Source organism: Oryctolagus cuniculus, chromosome 18, assembly GCF_051225735.1.
Source record: "Oryctolagus cuniculus isolate XC-2025 breed Fujian yellow rabbit chromosome 18, ASM5122573v1, whole genome shotgun sequence".
NCBI lineage: Eukaryota > Metazoa > Chordata > Mammalia > Lagomorpha > Leporidae > Oryctolagus > Oryctolagus cuniculus.
The window spans coordinates 29,883,283-29,899,857 of NC_142884.1; positions in this window are offsets into that span (position 1 = coordinate 29,883,283).

The following is a 16,575-nucleotide window of genomic DNA, read 5'->3' on the forward strand; positions in this document are numbered from 1 at the left end:
GACACTTGCCCACGCGTTTTGTGTACAGCATCTCTAACATTCAAAAGCCTTCGTGGGAGACAACAGGGAAAGTTCCAGAATGAAGACAGCTCCCCTCCTCCACCCAGAGTCCCATGCCTGTCTCCCGCCTGCCTCCCCAGCTGGCCGGGGGCCCCTGTGCTGCCACCACTGTGCACACAGCCCCCAGCCCCTTCTGGCAATCAGAGAGTATCCTGTGGGGGCCCAGGCCCTGGGGCAGGGCAGGGCCTTGGGCACTCTCCCGGGTCCGGTAGGCCTGGAGGCCGTCTTCCAAGCGGACTCTAACCCATGGTGATCCGGGCAGGACCGAGCCTTTGGTTCTGTGGGAGAAACTGCTCTTCCAGCGGCCTCTCCCGTCCCTGGTCAGGAGCCCTAGCACCTAACTCCTGGAGTGGACGGGGCTGGGGGCAGGGGCTGCACAGCTGAGCACGGCTGTGCGTCCTGCCTAGCGAGCCCCTCACAGCCCCTCCCATGGGACCCACAGTGGGGCTGCGCTGCACGCGGCCGTGTGTTAGCTTCTGAGGACATGAGGTTGACCTCTCGGTAGCGTAGGCACAATAAAGTCTTCAGGTTCAGGATGAAGACCTTTTTCTCATTTTGAATGAGACGCCGCGTTCTGCGCTGGCTTGCAAGCCCTCCTCCATGGACGCTCGGGGCTGCACGGCGCTCCCTTCCTGTAGCTGGCCACTGCTCTCACGGCCAGGGCCAGGCCGCACAGGGCAGACGCAGTCCCGCGGTCCTGTGTCCAGGGAGCCCCTCTCCCCGGGAAGAACACCCCAGAGGAGTGGGCCGGGCCCCGACCGTGGACAGGCAGGACTGGGGGTGGCCCGGTAGCTGTGTGCCCCCACCCTGCTGCTGTGCTCTCCTGGATGCGCCCCAGGCGCTCTGCCCGCTCTGCAAGCCCCCCTGCCGGCCCTGGAGGGTTACATTTCTGTGTCTTTGCAAAGATGGATTTATTTGTTTTTGGATAGCGAACATTGGCCTGGCACAACTGTTACAAGGTGCCAGAGGGTTCAAACTGAGGAAGGCGCCTCCCTCCCCAGCAGACCCTGGAGGCAGCCACTACTGCCGTTACTTACGCATTCTCTTAACGGTTTTACAGTAGCCTTGCACGTTTCCTTTGTCAACGTTTATTGCTGAAAACCTGGAAAAAGCTGGTCAAATAAAACTCAGTACAAATTCCAGCACCCCAAGAACCCCTGCTAATGAAGTTGGCATCTTTCCTGTGTGTATGTGTAACACATCTGCATCCCTACTGTACTCGCCTTTTGGGGCACACATCTCCATCACCGTTACACAGCACCATCCACGTAGTTTCAGATCCCCGGAAACCTTGGCAAGGGCTGCGCAGTGTTCCACGGGGTCTGCCCTCATCCCCGGCGGTGTTTCCCATTGCGAGTGTTTACTGTCACAATGCTGAGTGAACCCCTTTGTGTGACTTCTCTGCATGGCTTAGATCAGCACAGTTGGGCGTCATCAGAATGAAATTACTGGATTAAAAAGCGGGCAGTTAAAAAGAAGTGTCTTGGGGCTGGCTCTGTGGTGCAGTGAGCTAAGCCTCTGCCTGTGGCACTGGCCTTCCATGTGGGCGCCGGTTCATGTCCCAGCAGCTCTACTTCCGGTCCAGCTCTCTGCTGTGGCCTGGGAAAGCAGTAGAAGATGGTCGAAGTGCCTGGGCCCCTGCACCCATGTGGGAGACCTGGAGGAGGTTTCTGGCTCCTGATTTCTGGCTTAGGATTGGCTCAGTTCCAGCTGTTGCAACCAACTGGGGAGTGAACCAGCAGATGGAAGACCTTTCACTCTGTCTCTCCCTCTCACTGTCTATAACTCTACCTCTCAAAGTGTTTTTAGTCTGGTTTTTTTTTTTTTTTTTTTAAGATTGATTTATTTATTTGAAAGTCAGAGTTACAGAGAGAGAAGGAGGGGCAGAGAGAGAGAGGTCTTCTATCTACTGGTTCACTCCCCAGATGGCTGCAACAGCCAGAGCTGGGCTTATCTGAAGTCAAGAGCCAGGAGTTTCCTCCGGGTCTCCCACATGGGCTCAGGGGCCCAAGGACTTGGGCCATCTTCTACTGCTTTCCCAGGCCATAGCAGAGAGCTGGATCAGAAGTGGAGCAGCCGAGACTGGAACCGGCCTCCATATGGGAGATTGACACTTAAGGCAGTGGCCTTACCCGCTGCACCACAGCACCATTCCCTGTTTTATTTGTTTATTGGAGAGGGCAGAGAGAGAGAGAGAGAACTTGCTCTCATCCACTGGGTCACTCCCTAAATACCTGCAATGGCCAGGGCTGGGCCAGGGCTGATCCAGGAGCCAGGAACTGAATCTTGCTCTCCGTGTGGGGAACGGAACCCAATTACTTGAGCCATCACCGCTGCCTCGCAGCCTGTACACTAGTGGGCCGTGGGGTCAGGAGCCGTGAAAGGGGCCTGGTGTCTTAAATGGCATCCTCCTTGTGACATCCCTCCCCTCGGGCAACACTCCTCCCCCAACAACAGGGTTTGCGGGCGCCCTACTCACTGCACCCTTGCGCCGAAAGAGCCTCGTTCCGTGGGTGATCGCCGCCGTCCAGGTTTGCTTCCTTTGTCTTTGGGTTATAAATGGGGTCGACAGGCCTGTGGCGGGGCTGCTGCCCTCCCGGGACCTGCAGAGCCCCTCACCCCCCGCAGCAGGCTGCCCAGTGGTGCTGCGCGCCCCAGCGTCCCCGTGCGGCGGGCCTGGCCCTCGCAGCGGGCACCATCGCCCAGGGCCGGCCACAGGGTGCCAGGGTGACCAGGCCACCTCGGTGCAGGCCGCCCGTGCCCTCGAGCAAAGCCGTCCACCGGCTGTCTGCTGTTCACCTGCTTCGGGGGTTCACAGGACAGCGCCGAGCGAGGTGCTCTCTGGCAGCTGCTGTAGTTCCTGCCGGCATCCGGCCGGGGGTGTGGCGGGGAGAGGGGGCGGCGGCCGGCCCGCCGGTCCTCCCGTCCGTGGTTGGGATGCGCCCCCTCGTGGGCGAGCGGAGCACTGCCTGGCCGCCCTTCCCCCTTGGTCACCGCTGGCCCCAGAGGTCTGGCCTCCGGAGGGAGGGGCCTGAGCTCCCGCATCAGCCCTGTGTCCCGCAGCCTTTTTACATTTAAAGCAGAACGCCGCTGGATGCTGAGCCACCAAAGAATGGCAATTAAGAAACCCCAGGCTTCCTCTGGAGGTGTAGGGGAGCCCCTGCTGGGGTCAACATGCTGGGAGGAGGCTTGGGGGTCCCAGCCTCCAGGTCAGCCACAGGGACCCCCCAAATTCTGGTAAGTAGAGGAGATTGAGAGGTATTTCCAAACGACTGACATAGCCATGGGTTGTAAGAGGACTTTCCTTATTCTCAGTATCAATTAAGTACAAGTGTGATATCTAGCAGGTATCTGTGCCAGTTTATGAGAAAAAAATTAAATACAAGTGATCAAGCCCAGAGCTGGCAGGGTTGTGTGTACACACACACACACACACACACACACGCATGTCCATGCAGGGATACATGAGGACATGGTGTTTAGGGAGTGATTTGTGGGGAATTTACAGGGACCATCAAATTGTGTATACGTTTCAGCCAATCAATGTCACGTCCAGAAAAGCATCCCAAGAAAATAATTGCAGTGGACAAGAAGCAAAGATACCAAGAGCGCTGCTGTTTGCAATAGCAGGAAGAAAGGGAGCCAGTGCCAGAGCTGGCCGGCAGGGGCGCTGTTACTGTGACTGTGGGCAGTGGTGGGACACGGGAGCCCCTGCAACAGTGAGGAGTGGGCAGGTGCCTGGAGTGGCGCGGCCGGCCACACAGTCATACCTGTGTGCCTGGGAGCAACGGGAGGAACACAGTGGCGCTGGTGGCTCTGGGCACTGCCAGCCTGGGACACTGTGGCTCGCAGGGGGCAGAGTGCAAAGCGTGGACATCTCGTGCTGAGGGGGCTCTGAGGTCTAAAATGCGAGTCATGGGGTTGGCGTTGTGGCACAGCAGGTTAGGCCACTGCCTGCCCCTCTGGCATCCCATATGAGCGCTGGTCAAGTCCCGGCTGCTCTGCTTCCGATCCAGCTCCCTGCTAACGCACCTCGGAGAGCAGTGGAGGATGGCTCAGGTACTTGGGCCCCTGCCACCCACGTGGGAGACCCAGATGGAGTTCTAGGCTCTTGGCTTTGGCCCATCCCAGCCCCAGCCACTGGGGCTACTTGGAGAGTGAACCGGCAGATGGAAGATTTTCTCTGTCTCTTCCTCTCTGAAACTCTACCTTTCAAATAAATGAATTAAAAAATATTTTTAAAAATGTGACTTGTTTATGTGTTCCTAAACCACACAGAAACCAGCTTTGCCAGACTTTTGGAGAGCTGGACACACACTTCCAACTTCTGGGTCTGCCTCCCAGGGACATTCAAGGCCACCATGACTTGAGAGCAGCCACAGCCTGGTGCTGCCCACATCCCATTAAGTCCCAAAGCACAGCCCGGGTTCCTTGTGCCTGTGCGCATTGGAGGTGCGAGGGCGTGGGGCCCTCTCTGACGGCGGCACTACCCAATGGAAATGCAATAGAAGTGCACACAGGAGCCCCATCTGCCACTTGAATGGTCTGATAACCACCTTTCTCAGAAGTGAGAGCCAACAGGTGGAATTAGCTGAACAATATACTTCATTTAACCCCATATGCTATCATCTGTGCATGCAATCAACGTGAGATTACTAATGAGACATTTTCACAGGAAGCCTTTGAATATGCTGCATATTTAACGAGAACAGCACGTTTCAGTTCTGACGAGCTAGGTGTCAAGCCACATGTGGCCTGCAGCTGCCATATTTCCCACCTGGGCGGTCAAGGAGACAGCGGCTTCCTGTAAGGGGCAGGAACTTCCTCTGTCCCTGTTGTCTGTTGGGAGGTGCTAGGGGCTGGGTTGTGGCTCCCGGGTTGACACTGTAACCTCTCGCGTGACTGCGGCTGGAGATGGGACTGAGGGAGAGCGTTAGGTCTCATGGGGCCCTCCTCATGGGACTGGGGTCCTTACGAGAGGAGGTGCTGGGCAGCTTGCTTGCTCCCTCCTGGACATGAGGACTCCATGAGGAGCAGGAGGTGGCCGCTGCTCGAACCTCACCATGCTGACACCTCAATTGTGGGCACTCAGTCTCTTGAATGGTGAGAAAATCAATTTTCTGCAGCTTAAGACACACAGTGCGCGGTATTCCGTTACGGCAGCCTGAGCTAATCAGATTTAGGGGCAAGGGCATTTTCCTCTGCCTGGAGGGGTCAAGTCGAGCTGGGAAGTGAAGCCCTCCTTCCTGGGTGGGCCTGCACATCTCCAGGGAGAGAGTGTCTTGCTGCAGCCTCTGAGATCCAGCCTTGCCCCTGCCAGAGTCCCCTCCCTCCCACTGCACCTGCCAAGCTGGGGGTCACTAAGGAAAGACACCTGCTTGCATCACCTGGCCTCTCTCCCTGCTTCTTCCTTTCGTCCTTCCGTTTAAGAGACAGGGGGAGGGGGGGAGGCAGACAGACAGACAGACAGAGAGACACCATCCACTGATTTACTTCGGAGATGTGTGCAATAGCCAGGGCTTGGCCAAGTTGGGGGCTGAGAACTGAATCCTGGTCTCCAAACATGGGTGGTAGGAAATCAAGTACTTGAACCATCACCTGCCATCTCCCAGGGTCACATTAACCGGAAGCTGGAATCGGGAGTGGAGCCAGGGCTCAAACCCAGACCTTCCAGTGTGAGATGCAGGAGTCCCGACCGCTAGGCCAAATGCCCACGGCTGGCCTCACTTTCAGTCTGCCATCAGTGCACTCAAACTGTTAACTGCAGGTTCTTGTCTTCGTGCAGGAAGGAATCCAGACCTGAGACAGAGAGCAGTGGGCTAATGAAGGGAAGCAATGGAGAGAGTTCTCCTGCTAGTCCAGGCGGGCGTCTCTGGAGAGAACTGAGCCCAGTCTGCACTCACACTTTGGTTTTTATGGACCTGGGCAGGGGTTCCTGTTCTCCCCTCCTCCCTCTTCTGGGAAACTGGTGAGCAATTTTTCTGGATGCGGAGTTTCCAAAAATCCTCCCAGGATCTTCTCAGCACAGCGTTATTGGACCTCACGGCCCCTTGGTGCAGGGCAGGGGGATTCCCCTGAGCTGCCCCCGGGAGTGGGCTGAACCCACCTGCCAGGCTGCTGAGCAAGCACAGGGACTTCAGGTGTGATGGCCGCTCTGCTTTTGGGGTTATGTCCTCACCCCAGTGTAAGAAAGTCCATTTTCTTTAACAATCCTCGTTTCTTCCTGTTTTCATTGGTACTTCTCCCCACGTAGCCTGCTTGGCTACCTTAAGAAAGCAGGGCTACAAGAGCTGCCCAGTCCAGTGCCTCTCCCTCTAACCTCGTCTCTCCTGGGGCTCCACACCTTCCTCTTTGTCCCCTCTCAGGTGGTGGCCTGTTTCCTGCTTCACAGGTCAGAAGAGAATACCCACTGCCCACTTCTGCACCCACAGAGCCCGTCTCTCCTCCCGTTTCTATAAACTGACCTTGCTCTTTAAAAAAAACACAAGTGACAAAGGATGAAGTAAGCATATGGGACTTCATCAAAATTAAAAACGTTTGTGTTCTGGCACTAGTAAGAAAGTGAAAGACAAGCCATGGCTAGAATACAGTAACTGCAGAGGATGCATCTGACAAGGGCCTAGAACCCAGAACAGGTGCGTGGATTCCAAACGCTTACCGGGAATGTGTGCTGGGAAAAATCTGTGCACGGACCTCAGAATCGTTTGCACTAAAATAAACTTACCTTTTCACTCCACTTTTGCACAAAATCTTTCAAGTACCTTTGTCTAAAAAACTTGCATAAGGGCCGGTGCTGTTGCTGCAGTGCCCAAATCCTATATGGGCACTGGTTCCAGTCTCGGCTGCTCCACTTCTGATCCAGCTCTCTGCTATGGCCTGGGAAAGCAGTAGAAGATGGCCCAAGTCCTTGGGCCCCTGCACCTGGGTGGGAGACCCAAAAGAAGCTCCTGGCTCCTGGCTCCTGGCTTCAGATCGGCGCAGCTCTGACCAATGCAGCCAACTGGAGAGTGAACCAGCGGATAGAAGACCTCTCTCTCTCTCTCTCTCTCTCTCTCTCTCTCTCTCTCTCTCTCTCTCTCTCTCTGCCTCTGCCTCTCCTCTCTCTGTGTAACTCTGACTTTCAAATAAACAAATACAAGAGAAACAAATGCCTTTGCCCTCCAGCTGCTCCCTCACAGTGGGTTTCTCCAGTGAGTTTTCCAGTCTCGCTCTGGTCAGCTTGCCTTCTGTTTCCCAACCCCTCCAGCCCTGCTCCTACCACCCGTGGACCTCTTACCAAGGCCACCCCTGTCCTCCCTGCGGCCACACCCAGGGTCAGCTCTACTTGACCATGGACAGATTGGGCACAGCCGGTGGCTCCCCCTTTGCTGGGCCTCCCCTTGCCTCATTGGCTGCACCTGCTCCCTCCTCTGTTGCTTCTTCCCCCAGATGGAGCTCCACACTCCTGGTTTCGGCCTGGCCCAACTGTTGTGGCCTTTTAGGAAGTGAACCAATGGATGGGAGATCTCTCTCTCTCTCCCTCTCTTTCTCCCTGTAACTCTGCCTTCCAAATAAAAAAATCTTAAAAAATAGACGGAACTGTCCAATCGTGACATTGTCCAGCTGTGCTGACATCTGCTGTCCTCCCTGCAGACAGGTGTCCAGTTAATCAAAACTCAGGAGAGGGGTAATTGCTGTCTTCTCTGGTGGGTCTTCAGGCAGCTAAGAGGCTGTCACCGTGAGGGCCCCTCCAGGATCGGCTGCTCTCCAAGTGCGTTTAATTAAAAAAATCAGCAAACCAGAGTGCCATGTTGTGGGGTGAAATTGCCTGGACTTTTTCTGTTTTTAAAGATTTATTTATTTAAATGCAGAAATACAGAGAGAGAAGGAGAGAGAGACATCTTTGATCCACTGGTTCACTCCCCGAGCGGCTGCGACAACGGTGAGGCCTGGGCCAGGCCAAAGCCAGGAGCCAGGAGTTCCTGCTGGGTCTCCCACATGGGTGCAGGGGCCCAAGCACTTGGGCCGCCCTCTGCTGCTTTCCCAGATGCATCAATAGGGAGCAGGATCGGAAGAGGGGCAGGCGGGACAGGAACCGGGGCCCACATGGGATGCTGGCACCGCAGGTGGAGGCTTAGCCTATTATGCCACAACACTGGCCCTGTGGGCTTCTTTAATAGCATACTTTTATATTTATTGTCTGCCTCCTTAATTCTTCCAGAAGGGGAGTGTTTTTTGTCTGTTTTGTTCATGGTGTTCTCCCCAGTGCATGCCAAATGGATAATGTAAATAATGTAATATTTGCTGGATGAATAAATAAATAAAATATAATGAAAAATATATTATATTATATATTATAAAAATTATTATATATGCAATATATTTTAATATATTTATATAATATAAAATTTATTCTATAGAATATAAGATAAATATAAAGTCAGCAGTTTTTTCATTCTGCATCAGTGCTAACCCATGCGTCCCACAGAGCTGTCTCTTTGGAACCAGGCCTGGCCTGGGAACCATCTCAGGCCCAGGCACCCTCCTGCCCGTGAGCTGCAGGAACAGCTCTGGTTACAGGACAGCACCTGAGAGCCGCATTCCCTAACCGGCTGGGTGATCACGGTGAAAAGGACCGATGAAGCCAAGTGTCAGTGAGGAAGTGGAGCAACTGGAACTCCACACTGCCGGGTAGTGTGCACTCGCACAAGCTCTGCACCCACCGAAGCCCAACGTCGATATGCTCCACGTCCAGTGATTCCACTTCTGGTTAGCAGAGATGAGTGTTTAGGTCCAGTAGAGACGTCTGCAGGAATGTGTGCAAAATAAACTCAAAGTGGGAACGACCCAAATGTCCCTCCATGGTGGAATGGATGAGAACTTGCAGAGGGTTCCTATCACAGAATAGCGCAGTGCAAGCTGGTAAAGAACCCGTGCCCACAAGAGCGGGGAGGAGTCTCGCAGACGCAACGTCCAGCAAAGGAGGGCAGAGCAAAACAATAGCTACAGTGGGACGTCATTTATACCAGGGGTCTTCAAAAAGTTCATGGAAAATGCATATTATGAAAAAAAAAAACTATGCATTGATTTCAAAGTTCTTTTGTGGCAAAGCAGACATTTTCAAGATTTATTTTCATTTGAAAGGTAGAATGACAGATAGAGGGAGACAGAGCGAGATCTTCCATCCATCTCCAGATGACTGCAGTGTCCAGGGCTGAGCCAGGCTGAAGCCAGGAACTGGGAACTCCTTCAGGGTCTCACAAGTGGGTGGCAGGGTCCTAAGGGTTTGGGCCCTCATCCACTGCCTCCCCGTGTGTGTGAACAGGAAGCTGGGTAGGGAGTGTAGCAGCCAGGACTCGAATCAGCATTTTGATATGGAATGCTAGCACTGCAAGCAGCGGCTTAGCCCACTGTGCCACAGTGCTGGCCCCTCAACTTCTTCTAAATCCATTTTCCCATGAACTGTATAAATACCTGCATACAAAGGTTTTAAAAAGAAAACCAGAAAAAATCTCAGGATAGAGATCAGAACAACAAGTAGTTGTTCCTTGAAGGCAGATAGCTCTGGGCGGGGTAGAGGGAGCCTTCCAGAGCACTGCGGCTGTGGGTGGCACTCACTTGTCGCTGTGTCAGTCTCACCAAGCTGCACGCTAGATTTGCGCACTGCACTGGAGGCAGGCTGCACCTCAATCCAAAGGAGAGAGAAAAAGAAAACAAGGAGTCCCATGGGAGGATGGCCCAGGTGGTGGCTGCCTCCCCAGCCATGTGTCTTGGAAGACTTATTGATTTCCTAACTGCTTACTCCTTGACCTTTGGAAAGCTGATCAATACGCACAAGGGCTTGGCCCTGATGGGGAGGACGCGGATGCTTGTACGCAAAGCGAATCCTGGAAGCCCTCGGTCCTTCTGAGCCCCTGTGCTCCCTCCTGCAGAAGGGCCTGCAGCCTTTGTCCAGTCAGCTTTGCACCTACCCCATGTGCCTCCCAAGGCACCCTGAGCACCAGGTTTCTGACTTGTGCCACAGGCCACAGTTTTTGACTTGAATAAAGGGAATAAGAGCTATATCCTCTGTGCCTCCCAATGTTCTGCTTTCATTTTTGTTAAAGATTTATTTATGTTTTTGAAAGGCTGATTTACAGAGAAAGAGAGAGAGATGTCTTCCATCCACTGGTTCACTCCCCAAATGCCTACAAAGGCTGGAGCTGGGCCAATCCGAAGCCAGGAGCCAGGAGCTTCCTCTGGGTCTCCCATGCAGGTGCAGGGGCCCAAGGACATAGGCCATCTTCTACTGCTCTCCCAGGCCATAGCAGAGAGCTGGATTGGAAGCGGAGCAGCCGGGACCTGAACCAGCGCCCATATGGGATGCAGCACTGCAGGTGACAGCTTCACCCTCTACACCACAGCGCTGGCCCCACGGCTTTCAGGTTTTGGAGCTGTTCATTTCTGGGTGGATTTCTCTCCAGCCCCAGCTGAACAGAAATGCATACCGTTCCCCAGATTGCGTCTGCTTGCCAGCCATCAGGCTTGTGCAGGGGTAAATCAGGACCCCAAAGCACGTGCACCGGATTCCTTTCCCTAGAATCTTCTGAGAGAGAGCTGGACGGTGACTCACCGGGGACCACAGGGACCGCTCTTCCTCCTGCACAGCTGGGAGAGGCTATTAACCACGGTCAGGGGACAGATGTGTGCTTGTCCAGATCTGCACCCCATGCCCATTGCTAGAACTGAGCTGTACGAAATCGCGTGGCTGAGAGGAGGCTGCGCAGGGGGAGCCACAGGCACAGCCCACCTGTGGATGCTCTCCCGCAGCAGCGGGGCAGGAGCTGTGAGCGCACCAGTGTGTGAAGGTGAGGGAACAGCCGGGGTGCTAATGGAGAGGGCATGGGGAGCCTGAGCCTGTCCTGGGGCTCAGCTGAGCTGCGCCGCTCAGCCCCCAGAATGGGTCTGGTCAGAAGCCCAGGGTCCCTGCCTTTGCCAAACCTCCCTCGCTAAGAGCAAGCCTGCTTCGTCCCTTGCTCTCTCTGGACCAACGCCAGCGCTGGCCCTGGGGAAGGAGATTCTCAGGAATCGGGTGGTGCCAGGCAGGCTCACAGGCCTCTATTTCCCGAGGTGGGGCTGAAGGTCCTCCCGGGCTTGCTCGCTGTGTGGGGTCCAAGGGAAGGAGGATTTGGGATGGTGGTGATTTGTACACTGCATGGTTTCCAAATTCCTGTTGCAGAATCCTGGACCCCTGGGACTGCTGAGGGCAATCGAGGAGTCACGTGGAACCCAGCTGCGCTGTGAACAGTGGTGCCCCTGGGGCAGGGGGTGGGGGGCAGCCTCAGGCTCCAGTCCCTCCCGGCTGGGGAGCTGCAGTGGGCAGGAGCCGTTCTCCAGAAAGCCTGTTCTTTGGGGTCGGAGCGACTGGCAGGACCCCCAAGCTGATGCTCCAAGGACGGAAATTTCCCCTTGTCTTTGCCCAGAAATGCCTGGCTCTTCTCCCCTCCACCCACAGGCCTGTTTTGAGCGCTGGAACATTCTGGTCACAGCTGGACTCCAGGAGGTCAAGGGGAGCCAGCAGGCGATCAGAGGCGGGGAGGGGCTCGGGAGGCCTCTGGTGTGGTCACGGTTACTCATCCTGCCCTGACCCTGACCAAGTGTCAGGGGCGTGTCCACTCTCTGGGGCCTCGGCTCCCCAGCCTTAACAAGGAAGGGAACGGGGAGGAGGCCTGAAGAGCCTCCCCTGGGGCCTCGCGCCCAGCCTGGGGTGAGCTCTCTGCACGCACTCTGTGCCTCCCTTCTGTTTCTATTCTGATCCGAGGCAGTGGAGGCCTTGAGAGGGGAGGTAGCCTGGTGCGCCTCGGCCTCCCACTGCACTGCAGTAGGAACCTGCACGGCGGCGACCTGCACAGCGGGCCCTTGCCCACCTCCGCGGCCTTCCATGAACCACTCCCCACGGCGTGCCTCAGCTGTGGGCCTGGGGCACCTGCAGGGGCGTGGGAGAGGGCAGAGAGCAAGGGAAAGGTCTCGGGAAGGCACAGCAGCATGTGTCACAGAGGCAGGACCAGCAGGATGGGCAAGGCCAGCGGCACGGTTTGGTCCTTTTGTTTTGTCAAAGATTTATTTTGAAAGTCAGAGTTACAGAGAGAGAGAGAGAGAGAATCTCCCATCTGCTGGTTCACTTTCCAGCTGGCCAATGTGCCCAGCGCTGGGTCAGGCTGAAGCCAGGAGCCAGGAGCTTCACCTGGGTCTCCCATGAGGGTGGCAGGAGTCCAAGCACTTGGGCCATTTTCCACTGCTCTTCCCAGGCCACTAGCAGGGAGCTGGCTCCCAAGTAGAGCGGCCAGGCACCAACCTGCACCCACATGGGATTCCAGCTTCGCAGGCAGGAGTTTAACCCATTGTGCCACAATGCTGGCCCTGGATGGCGTGGTTTTGGATGTGGACTTTACGTGTTTGTGACATCTTCCCCATGTCCCCCAGGAGCTGAGAAGGTCACGGTGCCACTTCCCAGGACAGGTCTGAGGGCGCACACTGAGGATTGAGAAACGGGCCTGCTCCTGGAGAGCTCAGGCCGCGAGGCCAGGTCACAGGGGACAGAGGGCAGGAAAGCCAAGCCGGGGCTGCGGGAGCTGTGGAGCACAGTTGGGTTGGCCACACCGCCCTGGGCAGTCCAAGAAGGCTGCAGAGTGGAGGTGGCACATGTGCTGGGTCCACGGGCAGGGGTGCAGATTGGCAAGCAGAAGTGGGATCTGTCGGATCTGTCTGTCCCCTGGTTCTTCTCTTAGGCACAGGTTTCACTAGGTCTGCTTTGGCAGAGCACACGTGTGGAGGGTGTGGAGGGGCCCGGATGCAGCAGGCAGGCTTTGCTGGCTGCGGGTGTGAAAGTCCCACACTTGGAGACAACCTCTCCCACGCCCCGTCCACAGCCCACAGGAGGGTCACTTCCTGCTGGCCGGGGTCAGCGGAAGTGGCTGCCTTGGTTTGCGCAGGTAGCCTGAGAGACTTGGGATCCTGGCTGAGAATGGGGTCAGCCCCCCCATCTCCCCAGGCCATCGCACCCTGCCCGTCCCCTGTGGGTCCCTGTGTCGCTGAGTCATTGGCCTCCCGCAGCAGTTGCTCAGGGGAAAGCTGTGTTTACTGGTTTCAAGTAGAGAGGGGGAAGGTTGAGTTCCGGGAAGACACCACTGCCTGAGAAACAGGGGTTAGGGGAGCTTCCAGGATACTCACGCCGCAGGCGTCTTCCCACACCGCAAGTTCCAGACTCCTGACTCAGGCTGGTTCCTGTTTGTGGCCCGCTCTGAGCACAAGGTGACCAGATAAGCCTTCTCTGAAACACCAGCTCTGAGAAGCGACCTCTGCCCTGCTCCCGTGCCTAAATCCTACCCTGATGGATATGCCTGCCTGCTGTGGCCCCTGCTGGCTGCGTTCAAAGATCACGCTGGGGCAAGACAGAGGCCAGATCCAGCAAAAATCACCTGCTGTGGGGCTGGCGCTGTGGCGTAGCAGGTAAAGCCGCTGCCTGCAGTGCTGGCATCCCATACGGGTGCCGGTGCGGGTCTCGGCTGCTCCGCTTCCGATCCAGCCCTCTGCTATGGCCTGGGAAAGCAGTAGAAGATGGCCCAAGTCCTTGGGCCTCTGCACCTGCGTGGTGACCCAGAGGAAGCTCCTGGCTCCTGGCTTCCAATCAGCTCAGCTGTGGCTCTTGTGATCATTTGGGGAGTGAACCAGTGGATGGAAGACTTCTCTCTCTCTCTCTCTGTAACTCTGCCTTTTATATATATATATATATATATATATATATATATATATATATAAATCAGCTGCTGCTAACCTGGCTAGTATCCCTGGGGTAGCCCTTGGGCCTTGGCCTACAAACAGATCAGATGCCATTTCTCCAGAGAGCTGTGCCTAGGCCGGGTTACAGGGGTACTTCCTGCCTGTACCTAGGAGGGCAACTCACACTCAGTGTCCTGGGGCGAGGCTGGTCCCCAAACCCAGGTTCAAGCCCTCCCATTGGCCTCATTTCTGTAGAAAGTGCTGCAGCTCACTGAGCTAATCCTCCGCCGGTACCCTCGGTTCTAGTCCTGGTTGGGGCACCGGATTCTGTCCTGGCTGCTCCTCTTCCGGTCCAGCTCTCTGCTGTGGCCCAGGAAGGAGGATGGCCCAGGACCTTGGGCCCTGCACCTGCATGGAGGAGGCACCTGGCTCCTGGCTTTGGATTGGCGCAGCACGCTGGCTGTAGCAGCCATTTGGGGGGTGAACCAACGGAAGGAAGACCTTTCTATCTGTCTCTCTCACTGTCTAACTCTGCCTGTCAAAAAAAATAAATAAATCAAACAAAACTCACCTCAGCTCCAGAGGTGAAGCTCATGTGCTGTTTCATCATCCCCCTGCCCCATTTCCTACACAAACACTTGGTGCCAAGAACAGGGCCGGACAGTTAACACAAGTACAGAGTCCCCAGTCCTTGTGGAGACCGTGATCCTCTGAGGTGCAGGCAAACAGGAAGCCCTCCTAGCTCTTCTGAAAGCTCCTTCCTCTCTCGGGCTCCGGCCACACCTCCTATAGTCTTAGGACGGCTTCATGTGACCTGGCGCTGTCTCCCTGGGGCCAGCACACCAACCGCCTCAGTAAGGGACGGTCACGGCAACCAGCGGCACCTGCACCCCACCCACTCCCAATTATCAAGGAGGATCAAGAATCCTGGGGTCCCCAGGAGCCGTGCTGGCTCCCTGGCCTCTGGCAGACCCGAACGATACCAGCACTCAGGCTGGGGGGCCTTTAAGAAAATCTGGCATCTGAGATTCTGCAGGAGGGGCCCCTCGATCAACCCCCTTGCAAAGGCCTTTCACTGGCCAGAGTCAGCACACCCCTGCTGACTCCTGAATACGGCGGCCTGACCTCCGTTCCAGAATGCGCCGTCTATGCTGGATGCTCCCGGCTGACCGCACTTCCCAGCACTGCAGGGCGTGCTGAGGTGAGGGCAGGGGGTGCTCCAGTGCCCCTCAAATGCGTGGGGCTGGCCCTGAGGGCCTTTCCCTGTCCTGGAGTCCTCCAGGGACCCGAGGCTGCTTCCAGGAAAGCTCAGCTCCGGACAGGGACACGGAGTCCATGCACAGCCAGGAGGAGATTCAAGGAGGGGTGGGTGGGGACACTTGGCTTGCAGGACTGTTGGTTCCCGCGTCCTTGCCAGGCCTGGCAAACCAAGGCCCGTGCAGGAGTGTGAGGGCCTGGACCCAGCCCTGCAGCGCCCCTCCAGGCCCCAAGCTCCGGGAAGAGGGGACCTCTGCAGTGAGCAGGGCCTGGCCTGACCTGCCCAAGTGTGTCAGAGCCATGGTCAGCTGCGTGACCCTGAGGAAGAGCAGCTGTCTGAGGCCCGATGACCTTCCCCACCACAGTGGGCTGACACGGCGCCCAGCAGGGAGCTGCGTGAGATAGCTGCAGGTCCCTGGGCGGCCTGGCTGTGGCCGCCGTCTGTCCCTGCTGTGGGAGGGATGATCTAACAGCCTGGTCGGGGGGGGGCGGCCCTCGCCCACCAGGCTGATGACAGGGTCTCAGGAGGGCAACAAAGCTGTTGGCGTTGGAGATGGCGCCCCGGGCGGCCCCTTCCCCTCCCACTCATGCTTCCCTTCCTGAGGTCCCGATCTCCAGCAATCCCGTGGTTCAGTGCTCATGGCTGAGCCTCCCACGGTGGCCAGGGGCAAGCACTCAGCCTGTGGTGGTCATCCTGCTCCCTGGCACCCTCTGCTGTCATCTGAGAGGCTGAGAGGAGGCAGGTGCCTGCTTAACACAGCAGCACAGCACGACAGGAAGGAGGGCAGCTAAGCAGCTTCCGGTCCACACCGCAGGTGCATGTGGCCCTGAGGAAGCCTCAGTCCACCCTCGGGGACGCCAGGAGCAGACAGCACAGCCCCTGTGCAAGTCCAACTCCACTCTCCCCGATGGCCCCAGCCATCGGCACAGTGGCAAGCTCTTTCTTGAAAAGACTGATTTATTTATTTATTTGAAAGGCAGAGTGACAGAGACAGCCAGACAGATCTTCCATTAACTGGTTCACTCCCCAAATGCCTGCAACAGCTAGGCTGAAGCCAGGAAACAGGAACCCCCTGTGGGTTTCCCATATGGGTGGCAGGGGCCCAAGCACTTGGGCCATCTTCTGCTTTCTTCCCAGGCGCATTAACAGGGAGCTGGGTGGTAAGCAGAGTAGCTGGGACTCAAACCAGCACTTGGATATGGGATGCTAGTGTCACGAATACCAGCTTAACCCTGTGCATCACAACACCAGGCCCCAGGGCAAGCTCCCAAGAGCAGAGAGCAGACTTGCTGCCCGGCTGCTGAGGCCTGCAGTGGCCCCAGCCACCCCTGAGCTCCAGGCCACGTGGGCTCCTTTCTTGCTGAGTCTTGGCGTGCACTGTCCCCTCTGCCTGGGCCGCCACCTCCCCAGGTGGCATGGCTCTCGTGCTCACCTTTCAGTGCGCGCTGCCCCAGGCTCCCGGGGCTGCAGGAGCCTTGAGTCAGAGCTCACCTCTCCTTCTCGGCTGTGTCTGCAGCACC